Source organism: Staurois parvus, unplaced genomic scaffold, assembly GCF_062004578.1.
Source record: "Staurois parvus isolate SC_StPar_1 unplaced genomic scaffold, SC_StPar_1.0 ptg000787l, whole genome shotgun sequence".
In the NCBI taxonomy this organism is placed as follows: Eukaryota; Metazoa; Chordata; class Amphibia; order Anura; family Ranidae; genus Staurois; species Staurois parvus.
In genome coordinates this window covers 23968-48322 of record NW_028318583.1, presented here as the reverse complement: position 1 = coordinate 48322, position 24355 = coordinate 23968, and the positions used below count along the sequence as shown (strand labels likewise).

The 24355-nt window shown below is 56.0% G+C and overlaps 1 pseudogene; it reads right to left on the bottom strand.

Moving 5' to 3' along the window:
* Window positions 1-3462: 3462 nt before the first annotated feature.
* On the bottom strand, window positions 3463-5401 carry LOC149444325 (uncharacterized; annotated as a pseudogene).
* Window positions 5402-24355: the final 18954 nt, after the last annotated feature.

Below are 24355 nucleotides of genomic sequence, written 5' to 3'. Positions count from 1 at the left end.
CCTGGGCATCCCTTCCTCTGACAGGTGTCACAGGTTTGACAGAAGTGGGCGACAGCCTGGAAGATACCCGGCCAGTAGAAGGCTTGGGTAAGCTGCTGCTCTGTTCTCCTCTTACCCAGGTGGCCGGCTACTGGAATGTCGTGGGCTATCTGGAGTAGCGGGAATCTGAACCGTCTAGGCACTACCAGTTGTTTGGAGCTAGCAGGGGGTCGTCCCGGGCAGCTTGGGCCTGCCTGGCGGTACAATAGCCCCTGCTCCCACCAAAGCTGATCTCCACCCCCTTCCTGCCGCCCTGCTGTGGCCTGGGCTCTAAACTTGGTCAAGGTGGGGTCTGTGGCTACCTCCCTCTTAAAGGTCTCCCGGTCCCAGGTCAGGGGAATGTCTGGGTCAGGTGGGGGGTCACTCACCGAGTCCATGCGGGAGGAAGGTCCCGTGGTGGTTTTGTCTGCCGGAGCACCTCAACCTGCTTGGCTCCGGGTTACCGCCCCGACGTACTGGCATCGCAGCTCCCCTAGGTCATATCCCAGCAGAACATCCGCCGGGAGGCCGTCCATGACTCCGATCTGGCACTGTTGCTCCCCGAATCCATAGTCGAGGCGTACGGATGCCCTGGGAATATGATGTCTGGCTCCTCCTGCCAGCTCGATGGCAAATCCAGGGCCGGGGTGGATGGCTTCCGGCCGGATCACTCAAGGGTCGGCGATGGTCAAGAAAGCCCCGTATCTCGAAACCCGGTGGCGGGGTGCCTGTCCACCTGCACGGCCTGCAGGTGGCGTTGCTTCTGGGCGGGGTATGTAGTCCCCGGGGGGTGGACACCGTAGACTCCCCGAAGGTGGTTGGCCTCTGGAGGGTCCATCCAATCACTGGGGGGAGGGGGCAGGGGTTCTTCTGCGGAATGTAGCTCCAGGTAGTGGACCGGACGGGTGAAGCTTCGGGAGGTTGGGCAGTTGGCTTGGAAGTGCCCCAGCTGGTTGCACCCGTAGCAGCGACGGTCCATGGGTGGCCCTGTGAACTGGGCTCTGGGTGGCGGGCCCGCGGGGTTGGCAGTGGTAGGTGGGGGGGCCGTTTTGGCAGAGGTGGTGGCAGGATGGAGGGGTGGCCGGACGGGGGGTGGGGCCCTTGGTGGCTCAGGGGCCCGCCGTTTCCAGTGTGGCTTGATGGCCAGGATCTCATCAGCCAGGGCAGCGGCCTTTGCAAGGGTGGTAGGGGCTCTTTCTCTTACCCATCTGCGCACCTCCGCCAGGCATTGGTTGTAGAATTGCTCCTTCAGGAAGGCCTGAAGGATTTCTTTTGCAGAGCGGGCCTGTTCCCCCTCTAGCCACCTCCGACAGGACTGCGACATCTTGTGCGCATACATCCGATAGGACGGTTCCGCATGGCAGGGCAGGTCACGGAAGCGCACCCGGTGCACTTCTGGGGTCACTGCATAATACTCCAGCACAGTTTGTTTGACCCGGGTGTAATCCCGGCCATCCACATAATCCAGAGTGCGGTAGGCCGCAGCTGCACCCCCTTCTAGCAGACCCACGAGGTTCCGTATCCAATCCGTGCTTGGCACCTCCATGAGCTGGCACTGCTGCTCAAAGTCCTGAAAGAACCCCTCCACATCCCCAGTGGCTTCGTTGAAGGGTTTAAAGTCCTTGCAGCTGACCCGGGGAGGGGGGTAACCCACGACCATGGGGCTGGAAGGGCAGCTTAGTTCACGGTGACTTCCTTGGCTCTCTCTTTCATGCGCCCTCCGGATAGCCTCTCGCTTGTCCTCTGCCGTGGCGTCTAAACCCAGGAGGGCCATCTCTTCCTCCACCTGAGTCAGCCAGGGGCTCTTGGGCCCTTGGTCATGGCATGCTGGGGAGGCTGGGGTTGTCCTGCTCTCCTCCCTTGCTGGGGCGTCCTGGGGATCAGCTTCCTCAATGGCTGTGATCAGATCCTCTTTGGCTAGGCCCCTCCAGGAAAGGGACAGCTGCTCGGCCCTCTCCTGCAGATAGGCCACAGTCCACTTCCTGTATTCGCTGGGCCGGGCCTGTTCCCGCAACGGCTGGCTTTCGCTGTCTGCCATCTCCTCAGTGTCCTGATCCCACCGCTGCCACCAGTGTGACGGAGGGTAAGTGGGACAGAACACACAAGGCAGACGGCAAACACTTCAAGATTTATTAAAACAGACAACAGTCACTCAATGGGGAGCAGTGCAGGGAGAGAGAGTCCAAAATACTTGTAATCCAGCCCCGGTGGGCAAAGTTAAAGGCTCCACAGCAATTTGTAATCCAAGAGGCAGTTCATAAGCAGTCAGATAGCACAAGGGGAGCATACACTCACGCAGGGCTGATGCCATAGTCTCAGGCAGAGCTGACCGTTCCAGGCAGGGCTGATGGAGCTTCTGGGGTCCCCCTTCCTCCAGTGGGCTCAGGCAGAGCCGGGGGGCCACTAGAGTGCAGCTGGACCTCTCAGTGGTTGCCCAGCAGAATGGCACACCAGGAGAGACCAGCACTGGACTCTTAAACCCCCTGAGAAGGAAGAGAGGCGGAGGGGGGTCATTAGCAGGTGACAATGAAGAGAATGGAACTACAGTAATTTAATTTGTGGCTGTACACAGAAAGGACTGGTTGGGCAGGATAATTAGTGGGGGAAATACATTCATACAAAAGTAAGGCACTAATTAGGGATGTATACACTAATTGAATTTGGGACCTTTTGTGGAGGGCGAGTTAATTACAGCTAGGGGCCTTTGGCACACAGGAGTGAATACTAATTGGAGGAAGCTCTTCCTATGGCCAGGAGGGATTAGGAACAAGGAATTAATACCTGGGACTGGCAGAGACCCATATCGTGACAGGGACCAATACCCAGACCTTTTGGCCTACCTCATACACCCTTTCCCGGGCAGTCTGGTCGTACCATTGTTTCTGGGTGGCTTGGGCCTGCGTAAGATTTTCCTGCACCAAGCCCATCAGAGCGTCTAGTTTCTCCCGCAGCTTGAGTACATATTCTACCACTGAGACTTCTGGACCTACATTCTGCCCCTCCCAGGCCTCCCGAATAAGATCGAGGGGTACGCAGACCCTTCTCTCATATAGGAGCTCAAAGGGGGAGAATCCTGTGGACGCCTGGGGCACCTCACGATAGGCGAAGAGAAGGTGGGGTAGATACCTTTCCCAGCCCCTTCCCTGCGATTCCACAACACTTTAGGCATCTGTTTTAAAGTGCCATTGAATGGCTCACACAGCCCGTTTGTCTGCGGGTGGTAGGGACTGGCCACAATATGCTCCACCTGCATCTTCTCACAGAGAAATTCCATCAAGCGAGACATGAACTGCGTGCCGTAATCTGTGAGCATTTCCCGGGGAAAACCAACTCGGCTAACAATGCTCAGCAGTGCGTCCGCAACCTTGTCTGCCCGAGTGGAGCTCAGGGCTATTGCCTCTGGGTACCGGGTAATTGCCTCTGGGTACCGGATAGCGTAGTCTACTACAGTATGTACCATCTCCCTGAACTGCTGGGTATGGCTAAAGGTCCTACAATGTCTACTGCCACCCTCTGGAAGGGCTCCTCAATAATGGGCAAAGGCTTCAGCGGGGCTTTGCTTGTGTCTCCTGCCTTGCCGACACGCTGGCACGCAACACAGGATCGGCAATAATTAGCCACGTCGGTGCCCATGTGTGGCCAGTAGAAGCTGTGTGCAAGACGGGCCTTAGTTTTTTGAACCCCCAAGTGCCCGGAGAGAGGAATCTCATGAGCTATTTGCAACAACATCTCCCGGTACTCGTAGGGTACAACCAACTGCCGCTCTGCTATGCTTTCGTCAGTTGGCTCAGAAGGGATGGCCTCTCTGTATAGCCTGTCCTGTTCCCAGTATATGCGTACCTTGTCATCCCCGGCTGGTGGTCTGTCAGCCAGGCCCCTGAGCCCCTTCAGGCTGCTATCAGTTCTTACAGCCTCAGAGAACTCAGAGCTATCTGCCACAGTTGCCAGGGAGAGGACAGTCTGAGGAGACCTTAGGCCCTCTGGGCCAGGTTCACAAGGGTCCAACCCAGCGAGATTGGACCCTTCCACAGACAGTTCCTCTGTAGCAGTGGGCAATGACTGGTCCGGGGCCACCTGGGGGGCACCCCGAGTCACCACTGCAGTAGAGGGAAAGTCTGCCTTGCACATGTCATTACATTCATCATCACATAACACATTGTCAGTTGCAGAGTCCTCTGTGATTTTAAACTCTTCTCCAGGCCTTGACCCCAGACATCCACTAGAGCCAGGCCCTGGTACACAGTCCTTCACCCCCTGACCCTCCCCAGAATTCCCAGTGTTCATGGAGTTTTTAAACAGAACTTTACATGAGTCCAGGGCCTCAGGTGGTGAGGTAGGTTCTTGGGGGGTTGGATATGGCTCATAATGGGCTACCAACCATCCCAGGTCAGTACCCAATAATACATTAGTGGGAATGGCATCTGTTACCCCCACTTCTCTCATTCCTCTCCCAGCTCCCCAGACTAGATAAACACAGGCCGTGGGGACCGCTGGGTTGATGCCCCCAACCCCCCTTATAGTCATGGTCTTACCAGGAAGATCCCCAGGTCTCACCAGTTCTGGGAGCACTGAGGTCACCTCCGCTCCGCTGTCCCTCAGGCCGGTGGTAACTTTGCCCCCCACAGTGACAGGCTGCAGGTTATCGGCGAGCCCTCCGGCATTCCTGGAAACACACAAAACCGTAGACTCCGGGCCGGTTGTCCTGGTAGGTGGTGGGGCAGCCTTCCTTTTCTCAGGGCAGGATACACTGAGATGACCTATCCGGTGGCACAAAAAACATCTCCGGGTATCCACAGTGGTTGGGGCGGCTCCTAAAGGTCTGGATGCCTCGTTCTTCTGGATGCCCAGAGAAGAGGGGCCGGTTGCTTCTCCTCCCTTCCAGCTGGGTTCAGTAGTCCTCCTGGGGACAGGCATTCTGTTAGCCGCATAGGAGTCAGCTATTTCTGCTGCTTGATCCCCTGTCTTGGGATCTCGGTCCAGTACAACCTGCCGGACCTCAGAAGGACATGTCTGTAGGAACTGGTCCTTAATCATGAGCTCCTGTAGGGTGTCAGAGGTGCTACGGACAGTCCCTTTAGCCATTGCTGGAAAGCAGTGCGCTGACTGCAGACGAGGTCCATGTAGCTGTCATTAGGACCCCGCTGCAATGTCCTGAAACGCTGGCGGTACACCTCTGGCGTGAGCTGGTACCGTGTAACAATGGCCTGTTTAAGAGTCTCATAGTCCCTTTCTTGGCCCTCCGGAAGACTCAGAAGCACATCCAGGGCCTCGCCTTCCAGCCCTGGGATGAGGTACTGTGCCCATCGCTCCTTGGCAGGAGGTACTGACGACAAGTCCTCTCAAATCCTTGTAAGAAAGTGTCCATATCACCATCCCGGTCCATGGTGGGGAACTTGTCCGGGGAACTCTGTGTATCCGTTCTTCCCTGGACCCAGTGTTACCAGCAGACCTGTTCTGCTGCAGCCGGAGTTTTTTTAGCTCCAGTTCATGTCGCCGTTCTGCTTCCTGGTCTTTTCGTCTGTCCTCCCGCTCTGCCCGCCTGTCCTCCCGCTCTGCCCGCCTGTCCTCCCGCTCTGCCCGCCTGTCCTCTCGCTCTGCCCGCCTGTCCTCCCGCTCTGCCCGCCTGTCCTCCCGCTCTGCCCGCCTGTCCTCCCGCTCTGCCCGCCTGTCCTCTCGCTCTGCCCGCCTGTCCTCCCGCTCTGCCAGCCTGTCCTCCCGCTCTGCTCGCCTGTCCTCCCCCTCTGCCCCTCTGTCCTCCCGCTCTGCCCGCCTGTCCTCCCGCTCCGCCCGCCTGTCCTCCCGCTCCGCCCGCCTGTCCTCTCGTTCTGCCCGCCTGTCCTCTCGTTCTGCCCGCCTGTCCTCTCGTTCTGCCCGTCTGTCCTCCCGCTCTGCCCGCCTGTCCTCCCGCTCTGCCCGCCTGTCCTCTCGTTCTGCCCGCCTGTCCTCTCGCTCCGCCCCTCTGTCCTCCCGCTCCGCCCCTCTGTCCTCCCGCTCCGCCCCTCTGTCCTCTCGCTCCGCCCCTCTGTCCTCCCGCTCTGCCCGCCTGTCCTCCCGCTCCGCCCGCCTGTCCTCCCGCTCTGCCCGCCTGTCCTCCCGCTCTGCCCGCCTGTCCTCCTGCTCTGCCTGCCTGTCCTCCTGCTCTGCCTGCCTCTCCGCCCGCCTGTCCTCTCGCTCCGCCCGCCTGTCCTCTCGCTCCGCCCGCCTGTCCTCTCGCTCCGCCCGCCTGTCCTCTCGCTCCGCCTGCCTGTCCTCTCGCTCCGCCCGCCTGTCCTCTCGCTCTGCCCGCCTGTCCTCCCGCTCCGCCCGCCTGTCCTCCCGCTCCGCCCGCCTGTCCTCTCGCTCCGCCCGCCTGTCCTCTCGCTCTGCCCGCCTGTCCTCCTGCTCTGCCCGCCTGTCCTCCTGCTCTGCCTGCCTCTCCTCCCGCTCCGCCTGCCTGTCCTCTGCTTCCCGCTCCGCCCGCCTGTCCTCTGCTTCCCGCTCCGCCCGCCTGTCCTCTGCTTCCCGCTCTGCCCGCCTCTCCTCCCGCTCCGCCCGCCTCTCCTCCCGCTCCGCCCGCCTCTCCTCTGCTTCCCGCTCTGCTTAATGAACTGGAAGCGTAATGTTTCACTGACTGGGCCCAGCAGCTGTAGCTCAGCCTACAGGGACAACGAATGAGCTTCCAGTTGGCCCTCCCAGATGTCACCACAATCCACAGCCGGGGGCGGGGAAGGCGGCTCTCCTCTGGGGCATCAAGGTCCACATCTTGTGGCTCCATATCCAAGGATAGCTCCTCCCCGTCTTTCTCGGCCAGGGCGTGTATCATCCGCTCCTTCGTCTGGTCCCTTGTGCTCGGGATACCTCTGATCTCGCACAGATTCATCAGGTCGTCTCCACTTTGCTTCTCGTAGCTGATTGCTGTCTCGGCCATTTTGCCCAAATAAAAGATAGAAAAAGAAAAACAAAGAAGGGGGAGGGGAGGGAGGAGGCGGGGTAGGGGAGGAGCAAATGGCCAAGTATGTCTTCTACAAAACACAAATGATGGACTGAGTGAGCTTCTGTAGGTCAGTCACTTCTATCGCGAGCGTCCGACCTTCAGTACACGGGGTACATGACTAAGCCACGCACTAATGTACTAAGCAGATCCCACTGCTGCCACCAATCTGTCATGCCACGCCCACAGCGACTAGCTAACCGAAGGTGCACACGTGCGGCCGTGACTTGGGGTAAGAGGGAATAAGGAGGACTTAACTTTGAATATATAAAACCGTATATAAGACCAGCCATGATGTACTTCCACAGCCCGCACTACCTCTGCCCACCACCGGGGGAGACTCCACTCCAATCCAGCTGGTCGACCACACACTGGCAGATACAAATCTTATATACAATCTGGTGCACTGATTAGAGTTGAGGAGCAGCCCAGCAATACACACCCTTCTAGAGTCCCTACAGCTTGAACCCCGGTGTTATCACCCTTCCACTGTCCACACCCCCCACACCAGACACACCACAAAAGGTAGCCTGCCACCACCCAACAGTTATCCGCAGAACGGTCTGCTGGGACACCCCACACACACAGATCTCCGTCTGGCAGATCTGTTACTTTTACAGTCTGCATGCAATCTGCCCACACACAGTGCAATTGCATACAGATTGGCAATGAGCTGACCGAGCGTATAAAGGCACTAAAATACAATACAATCTAATATCTCCAATCTGATCTCTCCAATCTGATCTCGCCAGAGATATGAGCCCGAGCTTAAATACACAGAAGTCACTAATTCATTTTAAGATTTAATATCCCGAAGTGGGCGGAGCATAAAATATGTACAAAGTATAAAAAGTTACAGAAATACAAGAAGACACACAAATGACTTCACTATAAAATAAAAAGGGAATAAAAGACAGAATAAAACTTTTACCGAGATCTGTCCTGCGACTGGAGCCAGTCAGAGAATCAGCAATCCGTTGGTCGATCACCCAGCTCCGTACGAATTGCCATGTCCCAATGTCCGGGTCCTCAATTTATGGGGATATGGACGTAGGCGGGACATTAGTCCTCGGCCAATTGACCCTGGGGGGTGTTCCTGTACCCGCCCACTGGAAGTTCTGTGTGCTGACCTGCCCAAGTTCAATCGGACTAAGACCAGCTTGAATCACCAAGTCGGAGATTGGATTTCTGACACCAGCGCATCAGTCCAATCGCTACATTACCAATCACCATTCGACTGTTGCACTCCAGCGCCACCTAACCATTCCCTGCATTTTCCTGGCCTTCTACATAGTCCACAAATATGATTTTTATATGCAGATGTGGTGCACAGAGCGCCCTACAAGAAGGGAGTATGTTCATCTCTCTGCCACTAATATTGTAGCTTTTATGAGGGATGAAACATACTCCTTTGATGGATGGATATACTTTTAGCTCCCAGACAGATCAGGGCCCCCCGCTGTCATGAAGCCGAACTGTCTGGAGCCACTTCCTCCTAAACCAGGTTCCCCAGAAGGTGACAACATTATTAACACAAAGGTGTCACATCCAGGAAGCTGGCTTTTCAGATGCCAATTGATGAGCTCTAATTGATGAGCCTCTGTGTCTGAGTCCCTCTGACTGAATATACATCTTTGCTGACAATGGAATGTCCCTCCAGTTACCATTACATATTGCTGCTGATCACATCTTATCTACTCAGATCTGTACATTCATGTCACCTGTACGTTACAATCGATCTAACGCACGGCGGGGGGTGCAGTGTAGTATACAGGTAGGACGATCAGCGGGGGGCAGTGTAATATACAGGTAGGATAATCTGCGGGGGGGTGCGGTGTAGTATACAGGTAGGACGATCGGCGGGGGGTGCGGTGTTGTATACAGGTAGGATGATCGGTGGGGGGGTGCAGTGTAGTATACAGGTAGGACAATCGGTGGGGGGGTGGAGTGCAGTATACAGATAGGACGATCAGCGGAAGGGGGCCAGTGTAATATACAGGTAGGACGATCGGCGGGGGGTGCGGTGTAGTATACAGGTAGGACGATCGGCGGGGGGTGCGGTGTAGTATACAGGTAGGATGATTAGCGGGGGGTGTAGTATACAGGTAGGATGATCGGTGGGGGGGTGCAGTGTAGTATACAGGTAGGACGATCGGTGGGGGGGTGGAGTGTAGTATACAGATAGGACGATCAGCAGGGGGGGGCCAGTGTAATATACAGGTAGGACGATCGGCGGGGGGTGCGGTGTAGTATACAGGTAGGACGATTGGCGGGGGGTGCGGTGTAGTATACAGGTAGGATGATTGGCGGGGGGTGCAGTGTAGTATACAGGTAGGACGATCTGCGGGGGGTGCAGTGTAGTATACAGGTAGGACGATCTGCGGGGGGTGCAGTGTAGTATACAGGTAGGATGATTGGCGGGGGGTGCAGTATACAGGTAGGACGATCTGCGGGGGGTGCAGTGTAGTATACAGGTAGGATGATTGGCGGGGGGTGCAGTATACAGGTAGGGCGATCTGCGGGGGGTGCAGTGTAGTATACAGGTAGGACGATCGGCGGATGTGCAGTGCAGTATACAGGTAGGACGATCGGCGGGGGTGCAGTATACAGGTAGGACGATCATTCTGACGCGCGGTGGGGGCGGTACTTCGATGACAGGTGTGAGATTCCGGCGATTCGTTCGGTAAATGATATTAATGGAGGAATTTCCTGCGATAATGAAGATGGAATCGGATGTCATCGCTCACCTTGCCGCTCACTAATGACATCGAATTGCGTTGGAGCGCGGTGATGCGTCTGTTGGAGCGCGGTGATTGGCCGTCACTTCTCCTCATTATATTCCAGCAGGACGGTTGCTGGAGGCTGATTACTGCAGGAGATGAATGTGGTGTCAGCGCCGGTGTCAGCCAATAGATATGGCGGCGGGGGATGTGCAGCGCCGGGGTCAGAGGTTAATTAAAGACATCCAAAGGTCGGCGGATGATTATGAGCGCAGCGTAACGGGGGGGGGGGGGGGGCTGACAGCAGATCTATCCTGCACTGATGAGCCCGGCGGGATGATGGATGTTCCTCCAACATCACTGGTACCCGCACCACTGATGGGGAGATTCCTCCCACCGACAACCCGCACCGCCGACAACCCGCACACCATGCACCGCCGACAACCCGCACACCATGCACCGCCGACAACCCTCACACCCCGCACCGCCGACAACCCGCACACCATGCACCGCCGACAACCCGCACACCATGCACCACCGACAACCCGCACACCCCGCACCGCCGACAACCCGCACACCCCGCACCGCCGACAACCCGCACACCATGCACCGCCGACAACCCGCACACCATGCACCGCCGACAACCCTCACACCCCGCACCGCCGACAACCCTCACACCCCGCACCGCCGACAACCCTCACACCCCGCACCGCCGACAACCCACACACCATTCACCGCCGACAACCCGCACACCATGCACCACCGACAACCCGCACACCCCGCACCGCCGACAACCCTCACACCATGCACCGCCGACAACCCGCACACCATTCACCGCCGACAACCCGCACACCATGCACCGCCGACAACCCGCACACCATGCACCGCCGACAACCCTCACACCCCGCACCGCCGACAACCCGCACACCATGCACCGCCGACAACCCACACACCATTCACCGCCGACAACCCGCACACCCCGCACCGCCGACAACCCTCACACCATGCACCGCCGACAACCCGCACACCATGCACCGCCGACAACCCGCACACCATTCACCGCCGACACCCCGCACCGCCGACAACCCTCACACCATGCACCGCCGACAACCCGCACACCATGCACCGCCGACAACCCGCACACCATGCACCACCGACAACCCTCACACCCCGCACCGCCGACAACCCGCACACCATGCACCGCCGACAACCCGCACACCATGCACCGCCGACAACCCGCACACCATGCACCGCCGACAACCCGCACACCATGCACCACCGACAACCCGCACACCATGCACCACCGACAACCCGCACACCATGCACCACCGACAACCCGCACACCATGCACCGCCGACAACCCTCACACCATGCACCGCCGACAACCCTCACACCATTCACCGCCGACAACCCGCACACCATGCACCGCCGACAACCCGCACACCCCGCACCACCGACAACCCGCACACCATGCACCGCCGACAACCCGCACACCATGCACCGCCGACAACCCTCACACCATTCACCGCCGACAACCCGCACACCCCGCACCACCGACAACCCGCACACCATGCACCACCGACAACCCGCACACCATGCACCGCCGACAACCCTCACACCCCGCACCACCGACAACCCGCACCACTGACAAATGGCTATTAAGGGTCCATTCACACTCATGCGACTTCAAAATTTGGTGTTTTTTATTGTGACTTTACAGTGCGACTTGACGCGACTTTGATGCGACTTTGGCTGGGACCGATGGTGACTGTTTGTGATGTACAAAGTCGCACGTCCAACATTCAGGTGTGATGTTGATGCGACTTTGGAGGGTTTCCATTGAAGTCTATGGCCGTCAAGTCGCATGAAAGTCGGACCAAACTGGTGCAGGAAGGACTCTGAAGTCGCACAGATAGGAATGGTGCCCATTGGGAATCATGGGGGGCAACTTATACAACTGTGGACCCCAAAGTCACATGACAATTGGCACAAGTGTGCTCGGGTTCTTACAGAAATATTCCCATTCCACCATCTCCACCCCGAGCGACAATCAAGGAGGTAGATGATAGCTGGTTGGTTGCTGTGACGGGAGTGACTTTGGGTGGGGGGGCTCTGTGACGGGAGTGACTTTGGGTGGGGGGCTCTGTGACGGGAGTGACTTTGGGTGGGGGGCCCATGGAACACAGCCCCCTTTGGAGAGGTGGGGAGACCCCTGTCTCAGCTCCCCATATCACTCTTATATGTAAGTCCCCCTGTGCCTGTTAGGTGTACAGGGGGATCTGTCCTAATATTGGGGGGGGGGTTGTGGATTGTTTGGTGTCATGTGGTGCATCCCATTGTTCTATTGTGTGTCTGGCCTGGGAGCAAACTATTATGGGATGTATGTGTTTGTGTATTGGTTTGGTGGGGGGGGTGTCTCCAGCAGCCCTCCCTCCTGATGGGACTGTCTGTTGTTGTGTCTCTTGTTACTAAATGTAGATTGTCCCGCCCTGTGTCATTATGCAGGGAGGGGGGGTTGCCCCGCCCTGTGTCATTATGCAGGGAGGGGGGATTGCCCCGCCCTGTGTCATTATGCAGGGAGGGGGGATTGCCCCGCCCTGTGTCATTATGCAGGGAGGGGGGTTGCCCCGCCCTGTGTCATTATGCAGGGAGGGGGGATTGCCCCGCCCTGTGTCATTATGCAGGGAGGGGGGATTGCCCCGCCCTGTGTCATTATGCAGGGAGGGGGGTTGCCCCGCCCTGTGTCATTATGCAGGGAGGGGGGTTGCCCCGCCATGTGTCATTATGCAGGGAGGGGGGTTGCCCCGCCATGTGTCAATATGCAGGGAGGGGGGTTGCCCCGCCCTGTGTCATTATGCAGGGAGGGGGGTTGCCCCGCCCTGTGTCATTATGCAGGGAGGGGGGATTGCCCCGCCCTGTGTCATTATGCAGGGAGGGGGGATTGTACCCTGAATGTATATATCTTGTATCTGTGTTCAAATAAACTAGTCTACCTCCTGGTTTACTCCAAGATTGGTGTCATCTAGTCTTGTATGGTCTCTGTGGTGTCAGTGGTCGGTGTTCGGACAGATTGGTGTCGTCTAGTCTTGTATGGTCAGCGGTGGTGTCAGTGGTCGGTGTTCGGACAGATTGGTGTCGTCTAGTCTTGTATGGTCTCTGTGGTGTCAGTGGTCGGTGTTCGGACAGATTGGTGTCGTCTAGTCCTGTATGGTCAGCGGTGGTGTCAGTGGTCGGTGTTCGGACAGATTGGTGTCGTCTAGTCCTGTATGGTCTCTGTGGTGTCAGTGGTCGGTGTTCGGACAGATTGGTGTCGTCTAGTCCTGTATGGTCTTTGTGGTGTCAGTGGTCGGTGTTAGGACAGATTGGTGTCGTCTAGTCCTGTATGGTCTCTGTGGTGTCAGTGGTCGGTGTTCGGACAGATTGGTGTCGTCTAGTCTTGTATGGTCTTTGTGGTGTCAGTGGTCGGTGTTAGGACAGATTGGTGTCGTCTAGTCCTGTATGGTCTTTGTGGTGTCAGTGGTCGGTGTTAGGACAGATTGGTGTCGTCTAGTCTTGTATGGTCAGCGGTGGTGTCAGTGGTCGGTGTTCGGACAGATTGGTGTCGTCTAGTCTTGTATGGTCTCTGTGGTGTCAGTGGTCGGTGTTCGGACAGATTGGTGTCATCTAGTCTTGTACGGTCTCTGTGGTGTCAGTGGTCGGTGTTCGGACAGATTGGTGTCGTCTAGTCTTCTATAGTCTCTGTGGTGTCAGTGGTCGGTGTTCGGACAGATTGGTGTCGTCTAGTCTTGTATGGTCGGCTGTGGTGTCAGTGGTCGGTGTTCGGACAGATTGGTGTCGTCTAGTCCTGTATGGTCTCTGTGGTGTCAGTGGTCGGTGTTCGGACAGATTGGTGTCGTCTAGTCTTGTATGGTCTCTGTGGTGTCTGTGGTCGGTGTTCGGACAGATTGGTGTCGTCTAGTCTTGTATGGTCAGCGGTGGTGTCAGTGGTCGGTGTTCGGACAGATTGGTGTCGTCTAGTCTTGTATGGTCAGCGGTGGTGTCAGTGGTCGGTGTTCGGACAGATTGGTGTCGTCTAGTCTTGTATGGTCAGCGGTGGTGTCAGTGGTCGGTGTTCGGACAGATTGGTGTCGTCTAGTCTTGTATGGTCAGCGGTGGTGTCAGTGGTCGGTGTTCGGACAGATTGGTGTCGTCTAGTCTTGTATGGTCTCTGTGGTGTCTGTTGTCGGTGTTCGGACAGATTGGTGTCGTCTAGTCTTGTATGGTCTCTGTGGTGTCAGTGGTCGGTGTTCGGACAGATTGGTGTCGTCTAGTCTTGTATGGTCAGTGGTGGTGTCAGTGGTCGGTGTTCGGACAGATTGGTGTCGTCTAGTCCTGTATGGTCTCTGTGGTGTCAGTGGTCGGTGTTCGGACAGATTGGTGTCGTCTAGTCCTGTATGGTCAGCGGTGGTGTCAGTGGTCGGTGATCGGACAGACTGGTGTCGTCTAGTCTTGTATGGTCTCTGTGGTGTCAGTGGTCGGTGATCGGACAGATTGGTGTCGTCTAGTCCTGTATGGTCTCTGTGGTGTCGGTGGTCGGTGTTCGGACAGATTGGTGTCGTCTAGTCCTGTATGGTCTCTGTGGTGTCAGTGGTCGGTGTTCGGACAGACTGGTGTCGTCTAGTCTTGTATGGTCAGCGGTGGTGTCAGTGGTCGGGGTTCGGACAGATTGGTGTCGTCTAGTCTTGTATGGTCAGCGGTGGTGTCAGTGGTCGGGGTTCGGACAGATTGGTGTCGTCTAGTCTTGTATGGTCAGCGGTGGTGTCAGTGGTCGGTGTTCGGACAGATTGGTGTCGTCTAGTCTTGTATGGTCAGCGGTGGTGTCAGTGGTCGGGGTTCGGACAGATTGGTGTCGTCTAGTCTTGTATGGTCAGTGGTGGTGTCAGTGGTCGGTGTTCGGACAGATTGGTGTTGTCTAGTCCTGTATAGTCTCTGTGGTGTCAGTGGTCGGTGTTCGGACAGATTGGTGTCGTCTAGTCCTGTATAGTCTCTGTGGTGTCAGTGGTCGGTGTTCGGACAGATTGGTGTCGTCTAGTCCTGTATGGTCTCTGTGGTGTCAGTGGTCGGTGTTCGGACAGATTGGTGTCTAGTCTTGTATGGTCAGTGGTGGTGTCAGTGGTCGGTGTTCGGACAGATTGGTGTCGTCTAGTCCTGTATGGTCTCTGTGGTGTCAGTGGTCAGTGTTCGGACAGATTGGTGTCGTCTAGTCCTGTATGGTCTCTGTGGTGTCAGTGGTCGGTGTTCGGACAGATTGGTGTCTAGTCTTGTATGGTCAGTGGTGGTGTCAGTGGTCGGTGTTCGGACAGATTGGTGTCGTCTAGTCCTGTATGGTCTCTGTGGTGTCAGTGGTCGGTGTTTGGACAGATTGGTGTCTAGTCTTGTATGGTCTCTGTGGTGTCAGTGGTCGGTGTTCGGACAGATTGGTGTCGTCTAGTCCTGTATGGTCTCTGTGGTGTCAGTGGTCGGTGTTCGGACAGATTGGTGTCGTCTAGTCCTGCATGGTTGGCGGTGGTGTCAGTGGTTGGTGTTCGGACAGATTGGTGTCGTCTAGTCTTGTATGGTCTCTGTGGTGTCAGTGGTCGGTGTTCGGACAGATTGGTGTCGTCTAGTCCTGTATGGTCAGCGGTGGTGTCAGTGGTCGGTGTTCGAACAGATTGGTGTCGTCTAGTCCTGTATGGTCTCTGTGGTGTCAGTGGTCGGTGTTCGGACAGATTGGTGTCGTCTAGTCTTGTATGGTCTCTGTGGTGTCAGTGGTCGGTGTTCGGACAGATTGGTGTCGTCTAGTCCTGCATGGTTGGCGGTGGTGTCAGTGGTTGGTGTTCGGACAGATTGGTGTCGTCTAGTCTTGTATGGTCTCTGTGGTGTCAGTGGTCGGTGTTCGGACAGATTGGTGTCATCTAGTCCTGTATGGTCAGCGGTGGTGTCAGTGGTCGGTGTTCGGACAGATTGGTGTCGTCTAGTCCTGTATGGTCTCTGTGGTGTCAGTGGTCGGTGTTCGGACAGATTGGTGTCGTCTAGTCTTGTATGGTCAGCGGTGGTGTCAGTGGTCGGTGTTCGGACAGATTGGTGTCGTCTAGTCCTGTATGGTCTCTGTGGTGTCAGTGGTCGGTGTTCGGACAGATTGGTGTCATCTAGTCTTGTATGGTCTCTGTGGTGTCAGTGGTCGGTGTTCGGACAGATTGGTGTCGTCTAGTCTTGTATGGTCAGCGGTGGTGTCAGTGGTCGGTGTTCGGACAGATTGGTGTCGTCTAGTCCTGTATGGTCTCTGTGGTGTCAGTGGTCGGTGTTCGGACAGATTGGTGTCGTCTAGTCCTGTATGGTCAGCGGTGGTGTCAGTGGCCGGTGTTCAGACAGATTGGTGTCGTCTAGTCCTGTATGGTCTCTGTGGTGTCAGTGGTCGGTGTTCGGACAGATTGGTGTCGTCTAGTCCTGTATGGTCAGCGGTGGTGTCAGTGGCCGGTGTTCAGACAGATTGGTGTCGTCTAGTCCTGTATGGTCTCTGTGGTGTCAGTGGTCGGTGTTCGGACAGATTGGTGTCGTCTAGTCCTGTATGGTCTCTGTGGTGTCAGTGGTCGGTGTTCGGACAGATTGGTGTCGTCTAGTCTTGTATGGTCTCTGTGGTGTCAGTGGTCGGTGTTCGGACAGATTGGTGTCGTCTAGTCCTGTATGGTCTCTGTGGTGTCGGTGGTCGGTGTTCGGACAGATTGGTGTCGTCTAGTCTTGTATGGTCTCTGTGGTGTCAGTGGTCGGTGTTCGGACAGATTGGTGTCGTCTAGTCTTGTATGGTCTCTGTGGTGTCAGTGGTCGGTGTTCGGACAGACTGGTGTTGTCTAGTCCTGTATGGTCTCTGTGGTGTCAGTGGTCAGTGTTCGGACAGATTGGTGTCTAGTCCTGTATGGTCTCTGTGGTGTCAGTGGTCGGTGTTCGGACAGATTGGTGTCGTCTAGTCTTGTATGGTCAGCGGTGGTGTCAGTGGTCGGTGTTCGGACAGATTGGTGTCGTCTAGTCTTGTATGGTCTCTGTGGTGTCAGTGGTCGGTGTTCGGACAGATTGGTGTCGTCTAGTCTTGTATGGTCTCTGTGGTGTCAGTGGTCGGTGTTCGGACAGACTGGTGTTGTCTAGTCCTGTATGGTCTCTGTGGTGTCAGTGGTCAGTGTTCGGACAGATTGGTGTCTAGTCCTGTATGGTCTCTGTGGTGTCAGTGGTCGGTGTTCGGACAGATTGGTGTCGTCTAGTCTTGTATGGTCTCTGTGGTGTCAGTGGTCGGTGTTCGGACAGATTGGTGTCGTCTAGTCTTGTATGGTCTCTGTGGTGTCAGTGGTCGGTGTTCGGACAGATTGGTGTCGTCTAGTCCTGTATGGTCTCTGTGGTGTCAGTGGTCGGTGTTCGGACAGATTGGTGTCGTCTAGTCTTGTATGGTCTCTGTGGTGTCAGTGGTCGGTGTTCGGACAGATTGGTGTCATCTAGTCCTGTATGGTCTCTGTGGTGTCAGTGGTCGGTGTTCGGACAGATTGGTGTCATCTAGTCTTGTATGGTCTCTGTGGTGTCAGTGGTCGGTGTTCGGACAGATTGGTGTCATCTAGTCTTGTATGGTCTCTGTGGTGTCAGTGGTCGGTGTTCGGACAGATTGGTGTCGTCTAGTCCTGTATGGTCTCTGTGGTGTCAGTGGTCGGTGTTCGGACAGATTGGTGTCGTCTAGTCCTGTATGGTCTCTGTGGTGTCAGTGGTCGGTGTTCGGACAGATTGGTGTCGTCTAGTCCTGTATGGTCTCTGTGGTGTCAGTGGTTGGTGTTCGGACAGATTGGTGTCGTCTAGTCCTGTATGGTCAGCGGTGGTGTCAGTGGTCGGTGTTCGGACAGATTGGTGTCGTCTAGTCCTGTATGGTCAGCGGTGGTGTCAGTGGTCGGTGTTCGGACAGATTGGTGTCGTCTAGTCTTGTATGGTCAGCGGTGGTGTCAGTGGTCGGTGTTCGGACAGATTGGTGTCGTCTAGTCCTGTATGGTCTCTGTGGTGTCAGTGGTCGGTGTTCGGACAGATTGGTGTCGTCTAGTCTTGTATGGTCTCTGTGGTGTCAGTGGTCGGTGTTCGGACAGATTGGTGTCGTCTAGTCTTGTATGGTCTCTGTGGTGTCAGTGGTCGGTGTTCGGACAGATTGGTGTCGTCTAGTCCTGTATGGTCAGCGGTGGTGTCAGTGGTCGGTGTTCGGACAGATTGGTGTCGTCTAGTCCTGTATGGTCTCTGTGGTGTCAGTGGTCGGTGTTCGGACAGATTGGTGTCGTCTAGTCTTGTATGGTCTCTGTGGTGTCAGTGGTCAGTGTTCGGACAGATTGGTGTCTAGTCCTGTATGGTCTCTGTGGTGTCAGTGGTCGGTGTTCGGACAGATTGGTGTCGTCTAGTCTTGTATGGTCTCTGTGGTGTCAGTGGTCGGTGTTCAGACAGATTGGTGTCGTCTAGTCTTGTATGGTCAGCGGTGGTGTCAGTGGTCGGTGTTCGGACAGATTGGTGTCGTCTAGTCTTGTATGGTCAGCGGTGGTGTCAGTGGTCGGTGTTCGGACAGATTGGTGTCGTCTAGTCTTGTATGGTCTCTGTGGTGTCAGTGGTCGGTGTTCAGACAGATTGGTGTCGTCTAGTCTTGTATGGTCAGCGGTGGTGTCAGTGGTCGGTGTTCGGACAGATTGGTGTCTAGTCTTGTATGGTCTCTGTGGTGTCAGTGGTCGGTGTTCGGACAGATTGGTGTCGTCTAGTCTTGTATGGTCTCTGTGGTGTCAGTGGTCGGTGTTCAGACAGATTGGTGTCGTCTAGTCTTGTATGGTCAGCGGTGGTGTCAGTGGTCGGTGTTCGGACAGATTGGTGTCGTCTAGTCTTGTATGGTCAGCGGTGGTGTCAGTGGTCGGTGTTCGGACAGATTGGTGTCGTCTAGTCTTGTATGGTCTCTGTGGTGTCAGTGGTCAGTGTTCGGACAGATTGGTGTCTAGTCCTGTATGGTCTCTGTGGTGTCAGTGGTCGGTGTTCGGACAGATTGGTGTCGTCTAGTCCTGTATGGTCAGCGGTGGTGTCAGTGGTCGGTGTTCGGACAGATTGGTGTCGTCTAGTCCTGTATGGTCTCTGTGGTGTCAGTGGTCGGTGTTCGGACAGATTGGAGTCGTCTAGTCCTGTATGGTCTCTGTGGTGTCAGTGGTCGGTGTTCGGACAGATTGGTGTCGTCTAGTCCTGTATGGTCTCTGTGGTGTCAGTGGTCGGTGTTCGGACAGATTGGTGTCGTCTAGTCTTGTATGGTCTCTGTGGTGTCAGTGGTCGGTGTTCGGACAGATTGGTGTCGTCTAGTCTTGTATGGTCAGCGGTGGTGTCAGTGGTCGGTGTTCGGACAGATTGGTGTCGTCTAGTCTTGTATGGTCTCTGTGGTGTCAGTGGTCGGTGTTCGGACAGATTGGTGTCGTCTAGTCTTGTATGGTCTCTGTGGTGTCAGTGGTCGGTGTTCGGACAGATTGGTGTCGTCTAGTCTTGTATGGTCAGCGGTGGTGTCAGTGGTCGGTGTTTGGACAGATTGGTGTCGTCTAGTCTTGTATGGTCTCTGTGGTGTCAGTGGTCAGTGTTCGGACAGATTGGTGTCTAGTCTTGTATGGTCTCTGTGGTGTCAGTGGTCGGTGTTCGGACAGATTGGTGTCGTCTAGTCTTGTATGGTCTCTGTGGTGTCAGTGGTCGGTGTTCAGACAGATTGGTGTCGTCTAGTCTTGTATGGTCAGCGGTGGTGTCAGTGGTCGGTGTTCGGACAGATTGGTGTCGTCTAGTCTTGTATGGTCAGCGGTGGTGTCAGTGGTCGGTGTTCGGACAGATTGGTGTCGTCTAGTCTTGTATGGTCTCTGTGGTGTCAGTGGTCGGTGTTCGGACAGATTGGTGTCGTCTAGTCCTGTATGATCTCTGTGGTGTCGGTGGTCAGTGTTCGGACAGATTGGTGTCTAGTCCTGTATGGTCTCTGTGGTGTCAGTGGTCGGTGTTCGGACAGATTGGTGTCGTCTAGTCCTGTATGGTCAGCGGTGGTGTCAGTGGTCGGTGTTCGGACAGATTGGTGTCGTCTAGTCCTGTATGGTCTCTGTGGTGTCAGTGGTCGGTGTTCGGACAGATTGGAGTCGTCTAGTCCTGTATGGTCTCTGTGGTGTCAGTGGTCGGTGTTCGGACAGATTGGTGTCGTCTAGTCCTGTATGGTCTCTGTGGTGTCAGTGGTCGGTGTTCGGACAGATTGGTGTCTAGTCTTGTATGGTCTCTGTGGTGTCAGTGGTCGGTGTTCGGACAGATTGGTGTCGTCTAGTCTTGTATGGTCTCTGTGGTGTCAGTGGTCGGTGTTCGGACAGATTGGTGTCGTCTAGTCCTGTATGGTCTCTGGGGTGTCAGTGGTCGGTGTTCGGACAGATTGGTGTCGTCTAGTCTTGTATGGTCAGCGGTGGTGTCAGTGGTCGGTGTTCGGACAGATTGGTGTCGTCTAGTCTTGTATGGTCAGTGGTGGTGTCAGTGGTCGGTGTTCGGTTGGGCGGTTCCATTACAGTTGTCATGGGTTACGGCACAGTGGTTAGGTTTGTCTTCCGCCCGGGGATAGGGCATGAAGAATGTGACCCGCTGACAGGTGACAGCCAATCACAGAGCAGCCTTCAGCGGTCGCACCCCTGGAGCTCTGGGTGACGTACTGCCCCCGAGTGATGACCCTCATAGAAGTCAGCTTGCAGCGGTGCGGATTGGTGTACTGCGCTCCGGCATACAGATTGCCATATTCATCGAGCGGAAGGTCCTCCTCCTGACACCAGAGGCATCTTCCACTGCCGGCGAGCAGCAGGATCTCCTCCAATGGGAGGCCAGTCCTCCAAGCCCGCCATCGCTGGGGATGGAACTTCCCTGATTTACAGACATTCCCGTCTTTTCTCGGGACTACGAAGAGAAGGAACGACTCCAGAGCTGGTCTGATGTATATCTGATGTTCACAGAGCTCAGTAGCTCAAGCTGAAATGTAAACACAACAGGACCTTTCTGGCGGGATCACCGCGGAGTATTCTAATAAATGACTACAAATACAGATTTAGGAACATCGAAAATGGATTGTGAAATGAGATGGCCAGGCGGGTGTGATTGGTTGGTATGGGGACTGTCATCAGGTAGGTGTGGTCAGGTGGCTGCGATTTGGTAGGTTTGTCCAGACAGGTGTGATCAGGTGGGCGTGGTCAGACAGGTGTGACCAGGAGGGTGTGAATAGACAGGTGTGATCAGGTGGGTGTGGTCAGACAGGTGTGATCAGGTGGGTGTGGTCAGACAAATGTGATCAGGTGAGTGTGGTCAGACAGGTGTGACCAGGTGGGTGTGGTCAGACAGGTGTGATCAGGTGGGTGTGGTCAGACAGGTGTGATCAGGTGGGTGTGGTCAGACAAATGTGATCAGGCGAGTGTGGTCAGACAGATGTGATCAGGCGAGTGTGGTCAGACAGGTGTGATCAGGTGGGTGTGGAAAGACAGGTGTGATCAGGTGGGTGTGGTCAGACAGGTAAGTGTGGTCAGGTAGGTGTGACCGCAGGTGATGCAGGTAGATGTCGGTGTGACCGCAGGTGATGCAGGTAGGTGTCGGGTTGACCGCAGGTGATGCAGGTAGGTGTCGGTGTGACCGCAGGTGATGCAGGTAGGTGTTGGTGTGACCGCAGGTGATGCAGGTAGGTGTCGGTGTGACCGCAGGTGATGCAGGTAGGTGTCGGTGTGAGTGCAGGTAGGTGTCGGTGTGAGTGCAGGTGACACGGGTAGGTGTTGATGTGAGTGTGGTCAGACAGGTGTGATAAGGTGGGTGTGGTCAGACAGGTAAGTGTGGTCAGGTAGGTGTGACCGCAGGTGATGCAGGTAGGTGTCGGCGTGACCGCAGATGATGCGGGTAGGTGTCGGTGTGAGTGCAGGTGACGCAGGTAGGTGTCGGTGTGAGTGCAGGTGAAGCAGATAGGTGTCGGTGTGAGTGCAGGTAAAGCAGGTAGGTGTTGGTGTTAGTGCAGGTAAAGCAGGTAGGTGTCGGTGTGAATGCAGGTGACGCAGGTAGGTGTCGGTGTGAGTGCAGGCGATGCAGGTAGGTGTCGGTGTGAGTGCAGGTAGGTGTCGGTGTGACCTCAGGTGATGCAGGTAGGTGTTGGTCTGAGTGCAGGTGATGCAGGTAGGTGTCGGTGTGACCTCAGGTGATGCAGGTAGGTGTCGGTGTGAGTGCAGGTGATGCAGGTAGGTGTCGGTGTGAGTGCAGGTGATGCAGGTAGGTGTCGGTGTGAGTGCAGGTGATGCAGGTAGGTGTCGGTGTGAGTGCAGGTGATGCAGGTAGGTGTCGGTGTGAGTGCAGGTAGGTGTCGGTGTGAGTGCAGGTGATGCAGGTAGGTGTGAGTGCAGGTGATGCAGGTAGGTGTCGGTGTGAGTGCAGGTGATGCAGGTAGGTGTCGGTGTGAGTGCAGGTGATGCAGGTAGGTGTGAGTGCAGGTGATGCAGGTAGGTGTCGGTGTGAGTGCAGGTGATGCAGGTAGGTGTGAGTGCAGGTGATGCAGGTAGGTGTCGGTGTGAGTGCAGGTGATGCAGGTAGGTGTCGGTGTGAGTGCAGGTGATGCAGGTAGGTGTCGGTGTGACCTCAGGTGATGCAGGTAGGTGTCGGAGTGACCGCAGGTGATGCAGGTAGGTGACCCCAGGTGATGCAGGTAGGTGTCGGTGTGACCGCAGGTGATGCAGGTAGTTGGTGTGACCCCAGGTGATGCAGGTAGGTGTCGGTGTGACCTCAGGTGATGCAGGTAGGTGTCGGTGTGACTGCAGGTGATGCAGGTAGGTGTCGGTGTGACCTTAGGTGATGCAGGTAGGTGTCGGTGTGAGTGCAGGTGATGCAGGTAGGTGTCGGTGTGAGTGCAGGTGATGCAGGTAGGTGTCGGTGTGAGTGCAGGTGATGCAGGTAGGTGTGAGTGCAGGTGATGCAGGTAGGTGTCGGTGTGAGTGCAGGTGATGCAGGTAGGTGTCGGTGTGAGTGCAGGTGATGCAGGTAGGTGTGAGTGCAGGTGATGCAGGTAGGTGTCGGTGTGACCGCAGGTGATGCAGGTAGGTGTCGGTGTGAGTGCAGGTGATGCAGGTAGGTGTCGGAGTGACCGCAGGTGATGCAGGTAGGTGACCCCAGGTGATGCAGGTAGGTGTCGGTGTGACCCCAGGTGATGCAGGTAGGTGTCGGTGTGACCGCAGGTGATGCAGGTAGGTGTCGGTGTGACCTCAGGTGATTTAGGTAGAAGACCTGCAGCACATCTGGGCCCACACAAGATACCCCAAGATGGCGGCATGGCTGGGGGGCGGACCAGGTTTGCAGTGGGTGGGAGTTTCTCATCCGCCGGGACAATCACCCCATATATGTGCAGTTTGGGGGGACAGAGGGGAGCGCACAGTTGGATGTACACAGCTGGGATCATGGATGAATGGAGGACGTCTATCTCCAGGCACAGGAGGCATCTCCCCGACATCTCATCACCTTCCAGGCAGAGGAGGCATCTCATCACCTTCCAGGCACAGGAGGCATCTCATCACCTTCCAGGAACAGGAGGCATCTCATCACCTTCCAGGCACAGGAGGCATCTCATCACCTTCCAGGCACAGGAGGCATCTCATCACCTTCCAGGCAGAGGAGGCATCTCATCACCTTCCAGGAACAGGAGGCATCTCATCACCTTCCAGGAACAGGAGGCATCTCATCACCTTCCAGGCACAGGAGGCATCTCATCACCTTCCAGGCACAGGAGGCATCTCATCACCTTCCATGCAGAGGACATCCTTCTCCCAGGTCCCAGCCTCAGGAACTCCACGAGATCAGTGCCATGAGGGGGCCGCAAGCTGCACTTCGCTTACTAATAAATTCATTTACAACCAACAAACCTGTCAGAAATCCCGACTGCCGGGAGATCCTCGGAGGGAAACGCCACACAACCATCAACAAGTCCTACAGGACCCAACTCAAGGACAATCCTAGGGACCGACTCCCACATGGAACATCAGACTGCAACGTGTTCTGCCAGACACCGGCGGCCCCAAGGACAGGAACCCGAGGAGCAACCGGGGGGGGGGGGCAAAGAGAGCCGTGATCTCTATGGGGGATCAACTATGCAGGGCCCAGGATGGGGGAAGGGGGGTGTTTGTGGAGCTCCGATTGGTTGTCGCCCCATTCATAGCACAATGGACATAGAAGTATTACATGTGTTGTGTCATTCATCCATTCTCAGTGAGGGGAACGTCATACATCCCATGTGCCGAGGGGAACGTCATACGTCCCATGTGCCGAGGGGAACGTCATACGTCCCATGTGCCGAGGGGAACGTCATACGTCCCATGTGCCGAGGGGAACGTCATACATCCCATGTACCGAGGGGAACGTCATACGTCCCATGTACTGAGAGGAACGCCATACATTCCATGTACCGAGGGGAACGTCATACATCCCATGTACCTAGGGGAACGTCATACGTCCCATGTACTGAGAGGAACGCCATACATTCCATGTACCGAGGGGAACGTCATACATCCCATGTACCGAGGGGAACGTCATACGTCCCATGTACTGAGAGGAACGCCATACATTCCATGTACCGAGG